Source organism: Acinonyx jubatus, chromosome A1, assembly GCF_027475565.1.
Source record: "Acinonyx jubatus isolate Ajub_Pintada_27869175 chromosome A1, VMU_Ajub_asm_v1.0, whole genome shotgun sequence".
Classification (NCBI taxonomy): Eukaryota; Metazoa; Chordata; class Mammalia; order Carnivora; family Felidae; genus Acinonyx; species Acinonyx jubatus.
The window spans coordinates 43,428,744-43,439,150 of NC_069380.1; positions in this window are offsets into that span (position 1 = coordinate 43,428,744).

Here is a 10,407-nt window from a genome sequence, read left to right on the forward strand (position 1 = left end):
AGTGGCTAAAATGAACAAATCAGCAAACTACAGATGCTGGTGAGGATGTGGAGAAACAGGAACCCTCTTGCACTGTTGGTGGGAGTGCAAACTGGTGTAGCCATTCTGGAAAAAGTGTGCAGGTTCCTCAAAAAATTAAAAATAGAGCTACCCTATGACCCAGCAATAGCACTTCTAAGAATTTACCCAAAGGATATAGGAGTGCTGATGCATAGGGGCATCTGTACCCCGATGTTTATAGCAGCACTCTCAACAATAGCCAAATTATGGAAAGAGCTTAAATGTCCATCAACTGATGAATGGATAAAGAAGATGTGGTTTATATATTTGATATAATACTCCTTGGCAATGATAAAAAATGAAATCATGCCATTTGCAGCAACATGGATGGAACTGGAAGGTATTATGCTGAGTGAAATAGTTAGAGAAGGACAGATATTGTATCTTTTCACTCATATGTGGATCTTGAGAAACTGAACAGAAGACCATGAGGGAAGGGAAGGGGGAAAACAATTAGAAACAGAGAGGGAGGGAGGCAAACCACAAGAGGCTCTTAAATACAGAGAACAAATTAAGACTTCACGGGAGGGTGGGGGAGAGGGAAAATGGGCGATGGGCATTGAGGAGAGCATTTGTTGGGAGGAGCACTGGGTATTGCACGTAAGCCAATTTGACAATAAATTATATTAATAAAAAAATCTTAAAAAATAAAATATATGTATAGGTAAAAAAAAAAAAGGAATGTAGCCTTGAGCTCTTAGAAACTGTTAATGTTTATTCAAGTTTCATAGACCCAAGGTTGAGGCCTTATTGAGAAGAGGTCTCAGAGGGACCTGGCTAGAGTTTGGTCTTGCAGATACTTCTTTGGGTGTTGATCCATAGTTGGTATTGGTCCACATTTGATTCAGATGACTTCAATAATGAGATTTGTGGCTTTTGAACTGATAACATTTACATGAGATATTTGACTTACAGCTGGTGCTATAATAGGACAAGACTAAGGATATTGAAATGGGGTGAATAACTTTTGTATGTGGGACAAACACAAATGCTTGGGTGTCAAAGGGCAGACTTTGGTGGTCTATTAATGGTTGCTGTCAAAAAGATATGTCACATATTCTAATCCTTGGAAAATGTTGATCTTACCTTATATGGTTGAAAAAAAAGAATATCACCACATATATCTATATATAGATATAGATATATAGAGATATATGTAATTTTAAATACATTTAAGTTAAACATTTTGAGAGGAGAAGCCTATTCTGGATTACCCAGGTAAGCCATGAATCCAATGACAAATCCTTGTAATAGTGAGGAAGAGTAAGATTTTATAGAAATTCAGAGAAGATATACACTCCCAGAGGGAGAGGCCATGTGAACACAGAAAGAGATTTCAGTGGTATCATTAAAAGCTCAAAGAACAGAAAAGAGTGCCAAAAAATGCCAACAGCCACCAGAAGGTGAAGGAGGCAGGAAATACACTCTTCCTTAGAAACTTTGGAGGAAGCACATCCCTCACAACACATTCATTTTAGACTTCTGGCCTCTAGAACTATGAGATAATAAATGCATGCTGTTTAAAGCCAACAATTCCGTGGTAACTTGTTAAAGCAGCCACAGGGAAACTAATGCAAATTCTCTTGTTGGCACAGGTATGACCATGTTAGTCTTCTCACTCTTCGCCCTTAAAAAAGTGTCTGCTAGTAACCGTCTTGTCATTTATAAACAGCTGTATTAGTTTCTAATAGCAGTCACATACACGTACTCATACAAACACAGATACACACACTACCCCCACACATTCCTCGTATATGAATATATAACACTTCAAATTGTACTGGTAAATGGGAACATGTACAAGTCATGAGAAATCCGAAAATGCTTGTGACAAAAATATATATACATTTGTAGTTGAAAAGAAAAAAAATGTCTTGGCTCAAATGTTTTCTAAGTTTAAGATTTTTTTTAAGATTTTATTCTTTTTATTGAATGTAACAGAAAGATTATATTCTAATTGGCAACTTAAAAAGGAATTTTTCTTAGAATCTATGAATAGTTCATTAAATTACACACAAATTACATATATATATATATATATATATATATATATATATATATATATATAAAGAAATTAAAACTAATCCTATAATGAAAAAAGAGTAATCTTCATCTTGATTCAGAGGGGGAAAAGAAATTCAAGCACACTGAATATTCACTGAAGATTTTTTATCTCCTTTCCAATTTTCCCATTCTCCACAACATGGTCTTTTGATGTATCTTAGCATTTCTCACTTATTGGCAATAACTTAATATAGTTGAATACAATTGATCAGAACAGCATTATATGTCAACTTGATCTAATTGATTTTTTAAAAATACTCCATCCGACAACAGCAAAATGCCTATTCTTCTCATGCTCACATGGAACAATCACCAAGACAGACCACATTCTGAGCTATAAACACACTGTTATAAGCTTGCTAGAATAGAAATCATACAAAGCGTGTTCTCAGACCACAATGCAATTAAACTACAAATCAATAACAAAAAAGACAGCTGGAAAAATCCCAAAATATTTGGAGAATAACAATACATTCTAAATAACACACGAGTCAACTATGTTTCTCAAGTGGAATTAAGTGAAAATGAAAATGGAATTTACTAAGTTTGTGAGATGTGGTAAAAGCAATACTGCGAGGGAAACTTACAGCATTAAATGCATATATTAGAAATGAAGAATTGTCTAAAATCAATAATCTAAGTTGCAACCTCAGGAAACTAGAGACAGAAGAGCAATTTACGCTTAATGTGCTCAAGAATAAAAAAGTCTAGAAATCAATATAATTTAAAAAAAACAAAAACATTGAAAAAATCAAGGAAACCAAAAGGGTTCTTTGAAAAGATCATTCAAATTAATAATCCATAGCCAGGTTGACTAAGAAAAAAGAGAAGATACAAGTTATCAATATCAGAAATGAAATAGGGATAATCACTATCTTTCCATAACCATTAAAAGTATAATAAAGGGATATTATGAACAATTCTGGGCCACAAATTGATAACTGAGATGAAATGAAACAATTCCTTGAAATACATAAACTATCAAAATTTGCATGAAGAAAAAGAGATAAACAGAATAAACTCATATCTATTACATAAATTGAATCCATAATTAATAACCTTTCAAACAAGGAAGGGCCAGGTCCAGAGCTTTGCACTGGTGAATTCTAACAAATATTTAAAGGGAATAAAAAAATCAACTATCCACAATCTATTCCAGAAGATAGAAGCAAAATTAATATTTCTATTTTTAAAAGTTTATTTGTTAATTTTGAGAGAGAGAGGAAGAGGGTGGGGACGGGACAGAGAGAGGGAGACAGAGAATCCCAAGCAAGCTTCAAGCTGTGGGAGCTAAGCCCAATGTGGGGCTCTAACTCATGAACCATGAGATCGGACCTGAGCCAAAGTTGGACACTCAAGCAACTGAGACACCCAGGCACCCCCAAAAAGAATATTTCTTAACTCATTCTATGAGACCAGCATTATCTAAATTACAAAAGCAGATAAAATTATTATCAGAAAACAACAGACTAATCACTCATGAATGTAGGCTCAAATGTCCTTCACAAATAGTAGTAGGTCAAACCCAACCATGTATAAAAAGAATTATATACCATGACCAGGTGTTCAACGTTGGTACCATATCTGAAAATCAGTAAGTATAATCCACTACATCAACAGGCTAAACAATAAAAAAATCATATGATCATATTAATGATACAAAACTAAAACTGATAAACTCCCAAACCCATGCTTGATAAAACTCTAAGCACACTAGAAATAGAAAGACTGTTTTTAAAATGACAAACCCCTACAAAAAAAATGTATAACTAACATCTATGTAACCTTGAGAAATTATACTTCCCCCCTAAGATTGGGAACAAAATAAGGATTTCCTCTCTCCTATTCCTTTCCCTTCACTTTTATCCAGAAAACATGCTATAAGACTGAGCTAGTGCAATAAGATTTTTAAAAATGGAAAATAAAAGCTATATAAGTAGAAAGGAAGAAATAAATCTCTTTATTCAATGATAACATGATTGTCTGTCTAGAAAATACCAAAGAATAACAAAAATAGTTATAAAACTCCTGTAACGAATATGTGAATAAAATAAAGCTCCAAGATGCAAAGTTATTATACAAACATCAATAACTTTCCTATATACCAAAAATAAACAATTGGAATCTGAAAATAAAAACATACTACCATCTATAATAGCACCAAAATATGAAATACTTAGGTATTAACTTAACAAAATATCTTCATAACATATATGTAGAAAACCATAAATATCTCATGAACGAAATCAAATGAGATGTAAATAAATAAAGAGATCTTGTATGTTTATTGACTGGAAGTCCCAATATTCTTCAACTGTCTACTTTTCCCAAGTTGATCTATAGGTTCAAGGAAATCCTGATGAGAATACCACCATGCAGTTTTGTAGATTTAAAAGGAAAATAACCCTGAAGGTTACAGAGAAAGCAATAAACACAGAACAGTCAACACACCACTGAAGAAGAACAAAATTGGAAGACTGACACTGATTTCAACTTTATAGTTAATAAAAAGTGATCAATATTGATTGGTTCATTAATTGTGACAAATCGTACTGTAAGCTGCGAATAATGGGAAAATGTGTTTGGGAAATATAAGAACTTTCTGTGCTATTGCCTCAGTTTTTCCATAAAGCTAAACTGTTTTTTTTTTTTAATGTTTATTTCTTTATTGAGAGAGAGAGAGAGAGAGTGAGAGAGAGCACGTGCATGTGCTACACTCCTGGGAGCAGGCAAGGGGCAGAGATAGGGAGAGAGGGGATCCCAAGCAGGCTCCCCACTGTCCGTGTAGAGCCTGATGTGGGGCTCAAAATCACAAACGATGAGATCATGTCCTGAGCCAAAATCAAGAATCCAATGCTTAACCAACTGAGCCACCCAGGCACCCCAAAGCTAAAATTATTTTAAATACTAAAGTCTATTAAAAAACAAATCTATAGAAACAAAATAAATTAATACTTTCTTGGGGCTGGATATGAAAACGGAATAACTGATATTGCCCAGGAGGGAACATTTTGGGATGCTGGAAATATTCTAAAAGTGGATTATCATAATGGTTGCATAACTCTAAATTTACTAAAAATCAATGTATCATGCACTTAAAAATGGTCAGTTTGATTATATGTAAATTATATCAATAAATAATTAAAAAAGAAAAATATGTAATATGACTACTGATATTAGAAAGTTAAGAGTCATACACATATAAATAAATATTTTGTTGAAGCCAAAACAGGCAGTGTAGGGAAAGAAAAAAAATTGAGTAAAAGAGAAATGAGCTATCTTGATATTTAGAGACAGAAAAGGAGAAAAAAAAAACATCAACTTCTTTTACTGTTGATAGCTGTCTTTTGTTATAATATTGTTTTAATTATCATTTCAATTTTACCGAGAAGATACATGCAATCCACCCTGGCTTAATCTCTAAACACAGTTTTATTGATTTTTCACAAATAATAATGGACCACCTAAATACCAAAGAAGCTTTCACTTGGTTCCAGACAAGACACAGGTATCCTACTAAATGTTCTCTCTCTATGAATTGCAAATTCCTTAAGGGATCTCTTACACTTTTCTCTCCGGTTTATTTTATGGAAGACCCTTATAGACCTGCTCCTAATTTTTAGGACTCAAGACAAGCATATAGCACATCTAGGAAAATCTGAGGTCAGTGTGTATCCAAGCAGGCCTTTTAGGGGACTTTGAGTATGGATTCTGGGTTTACACATTCATTCACCTTACTTACACCTAACCCTGTGGATATGTGTGTTGCAGGAGGGCCACACATGGCAGGCCCTTGAAAGCACAGGGCCAGGGTAAGGACACAGTTGAGGTAAATATAAGTACGAACTTTTGTTGTTCCAGATATTTTGCTACAGAACCAATGTTAGAACTGACTCATGACCATTTGCTTAAGAGAGGATATTGGAACAAGCTGTATCTCTTATACTAGCTTTGTTAGATTTTTGTTTTTGTATCATCTTATTTACTTACTTTCTATTTGTGTGGTAGAGTAAAAAGCATTCCAGTTTGTGTGACAACATTGGAAAACAAATCCAGAAATGATTGGTTTATGTCTGTAAATAAAATATAAACTTTGACTCAGGCAATAGAGTCATGTCAGTAAGGAAAAGAATTTTCTTTGCAGGTCCCTTTTCTACCAACAAAATCTCCAATGTTTGGCGTTACACAGGGTTGTTGTCTACTCAGAAGGACTGCTAACTAGATTTGATTTATGGGGACACCAAATAATTAGCAACCTTGTTTGCCACATAAATTCTTAACCTACTGAGAAAGACAGATATCAAAGTATGGAGACCAAAATATCATTTTTCTTTCTAATATAGGCTAAGTTGTAGGATCAGTTCACATATGTGGGCAAATACTCTCCTAATCCTTAAGTTGTGAATTGAACAGATTTAAATACAGATAGAAATTTCTGGCATGGAGAAACAGGAAAATAGGGGCTTCAGGTGGCAACATTTTTCCCAAGAGAAGGAGAAGAGGAATGCATACATATGCCCAGCTTCTTCTCAAAACTCAACTTTTCAAGTTATTCTCTCTACTTTCCAAGGATGGAGTTAAGTGAGGGGATGAAAAAAAGATAATCATGTATTATTGGAGCTCTCTACACATGGAAGGGAATATGAGGAGTATGTAACTAGAGTCCCTCATCTACAAATAGGAAAAAAGTAGTTTATTAGAGATAGAAAAATGGACCCACCTGACTGTGACTAGATGGAATGAGACGTGCTAGGTCAATCATGATGCAGTAAAGAAAGAGAGATATGTCTAGGCAGAAGATGTTTTCTGAACATGGGTAAGAGGCATGGGGATAGATGTGAGTGGATACTAACATTAATTGGGAGAAAAGGATAACTCATTTAAATGGGCAAAAAGAAAAGAAATACACAGAGGGAAAGAGTTGTGCCAAATATAAACTTATTTCACATGGTCACACACGGCATTTTTGGTAGATGGAACAATATAATCCACAGAGCCAATTTTATATCAGTCTTTACAGTTTTAACTAGGTCACTGTTATTATCTGGGAGAGTTCACTTCACATCGCTTTGAAGCTTTTTCCTCAGGGTTTTGCCTGGGTGTACATTTGACAAGGAGTTTCTCCCTAATTACTATTCTATAGATTTGACTCTCTACTTCTTGCCAGCTGGTTTTCTTACTAGTAGATCTTTCTCCATCAAATATTTATTAGAGTCCACACTGTGTTCAGGGAAAGGTACTACTATGAAGTGAAGAAGAAGACAAGGAGTCAGTCAAAGATATGTGTCCCCAAATCCCATCAGGTTAGCAGTTGGAAGCAGTACGGGGCACATGGTAAAGGGAAAACAAAAATATAAACAAAAACAAAAACAAAAATCCCTCCAAACAAAAACAAAAGCTATATACACAATTGGATGTTTTCACAATGCCAAAGCAAGTTATAACATCTCTTCTTTCTTCTCAAACTTTTAATGTAATCATAATTTCCCCTTGTTGGTAAGGGTGGGTAAGTTTTAGGATCTGCAACAAATGAAAAATTGGAGTAACTGAATTATTTGCTAATTCAATCTGTTCTCAGTCCAAGTGACGAAGTGACTTTCTCCAGTTCATTGTTTCTAAAGAAAGTAAGAGACTTGGTTGTGTAAGAAATAGGCTCATACAGTATGACTCTCTTTCTTATTCCTTGAAATCAAACTCATAAAACCTCAAATGTGTTTAATCATTTTAATATACTCTAAATCAAGATAGAAACATGAGGTACAGTGGAAGGAGAATGGATTATGAAGTTTTCTTTGTACAGCCTGTTTTGAAAAACAAATCATTATCTTCAAGTCAAGTTAGTTTGAATTTGACACACTATTTTTTTTTAAATTATTGGTTAATAAAATTTAAATTAAATAAATCTACCAAGTATTTGGTGAAACAGGTTAACAAAATTATGCGTTCAATAACTGTTAGAGGAATGTGTTCAATGTCAAGCTCAAAGTTAACTTTACTAGAGATTAGATCCACAAAAAATATATGTCTGAAAGTATTTTCTCTTTGAATTTTAGTGCGGGAAGGAAAAACTGTATGCATTCAAAGCAAACAAGGAAATGAGAATAACCTGTAATATCTATCTCTTTAGCATTAAAATTGTTTAAACAAGCCTGTTTTAGGAACGGGAGAATCCTCTTACCCCTTCATTCCTATCCCTTTGGAAGCTGTGTGTTTTATCAAAGGCTTATTTATTTTATAAGAGAAAAAATATAGTGAGAATCAAAATACAGCAAATAGTTTCCTAACCATCATAGTAAAGTGATGCAATAAAAGATTTATCAAATGCTTACAAAGTACTCAGCACAGTCAGATGAGAGTAGGGACTTTGAGAATTCACAAAATAGGAAATTCACAAATTAAACAATATCCATTAAATATAAATTGGACGGGCTTCAGTTGCAGGCGTGATTGCTTTACAACTCTGGAAAATAGAGGATCCTGTAGTGAGAAGAGAAGTGGGAGGATAAAAGCCCAAAGCGAATTTTCATCTTAAAAAACGGAGGGTAGACCATGTGCTGCCCATTCTAATTTTAGATGTGCTGAATAAAAGTGTCAATATAGATATGACAACAAGAAAACTAAGCAGGAGCCAAACTCAAGCCTAAGAAAACTGGTGGGTTTGGGCATGAGAACTTGCCATTATGAAACAGGAAGCTTTATATGTATATGTAACAGATTGAGCACTATCAAAACCCTTATGTGTAAGAGAGGCAAACTTTTACTTTTACCCTCTCAGGGTTTTCAGCTGGGCCTAAGAATTTAAATTGGCACAAGACAGATTACCAGGAGAAAAAACATAAAAATTAATTTGATACAAATTTAACCCGACTAAAGGCTTCGTAGAGAATAAAGACCCAAATAAGTGGTAAAACCTAAATGTTTTTACATTACATTGAAAAACAACAACAACAACAACAACAAAAAGGTGGAAAAGTAACTAAACTAAGTGGGAAGCTAAAGGAAGATAAGAATTATTTTAACAAGGTCTGTTTGCACAGAATTCTTTTGGTTTCAGCTTCTTGTCTGATGACAGGAATATTTCTTTCCCTGTGGTAGAGAAGACATTTTCCATATGGGGGTTTTATCTCGTGTTTTCAAGAAGAAAAAGGGAAGGGTGAGAACACCTTCTTATACCTGCTTTTTTAAAAAAAGTGCTTTTAACTCAAAACCATGCTTATGTTGAAAGGCATATTTTGGGATGGCATATTCCTGTTTCCTTTGATCGTGAATATATGTCATGGTATTCTGAAAATTGATTAAAGATCAGTTATTTTAAAGATTGTATTTTGAAATCAGCATCTACTGTTATCTCAGGGTCTGTTCCAACTTTTCCTCCTCTTTGTTCTGTGTCTTAGTGCCAAATTATTTTTTGAAATAACAGATTGAAAATTGAAAATAAGATATATAAAGTATAGAAGTGTTGACTCCTTGCATTTGTTTGAGTTCCTCCATAGGCACAACCAGGGACAAGAATTTGAGAGCAAGAAGTTTCTTTGAGAGGTCCAGGGAATGCAGTAGGGGAGTGAGGAAGTCAGGGAGGGGCGGGGAAGTCAGCCAGTAAAATATCTTATTATCCAACTGGTTAGCAAGGGGAAAATGAAGCCTATTCCCACTTAGGAGGTCTCAGAAATAGTCTAGAGTACGTGCTTCAGAGATGCCTCATACAATGGGCAAGGGAGCCAAAACATCTGTCATCAAGTGAGGTCTGCTTATGATGAATGGAGACTGGTTAACTCCCTACAGTTGCCGACCAGCCACGTTAATGCTGGACCACTGGGCACTGGCAGCCACAGAAAGCCCTCAGGCAAAGAGAAGGAGGTTCTCGGATTTGGAAATGAAGCTGGTAGACAGTATAGTAAAGAATAGGATAGCAAAGGTCCAGGGAGATTGTGAGGAACTGACATCATCTATACAGTGATGTTATCTCCCTCCTGAGAAGATGCACATTATCCTGTGTGAGTTCCTTCAGTCCAGGGACTGAGACTAGTTTCAGTCCTCCAAGCCTCAGTAGTGTATCTTGAAAAGCTACACTCATAGGGGCCATTGAGCTCCAAGGGTCATTGTTTCCTAGGATCTTCCTTGTTCCTTCCTGAACTCCAACTTTAGGCTGCTTAGTACTAGGAGACAAGGGAAAACTCTGCTATACTTTTTTTTCAGTCACTTTAAACTTGGCACTTTACTCTCCCGGCTCATATAGAATAATGTGCAAATGCCTCAGGGGACCCACTGATGCCTAGTCTCAGT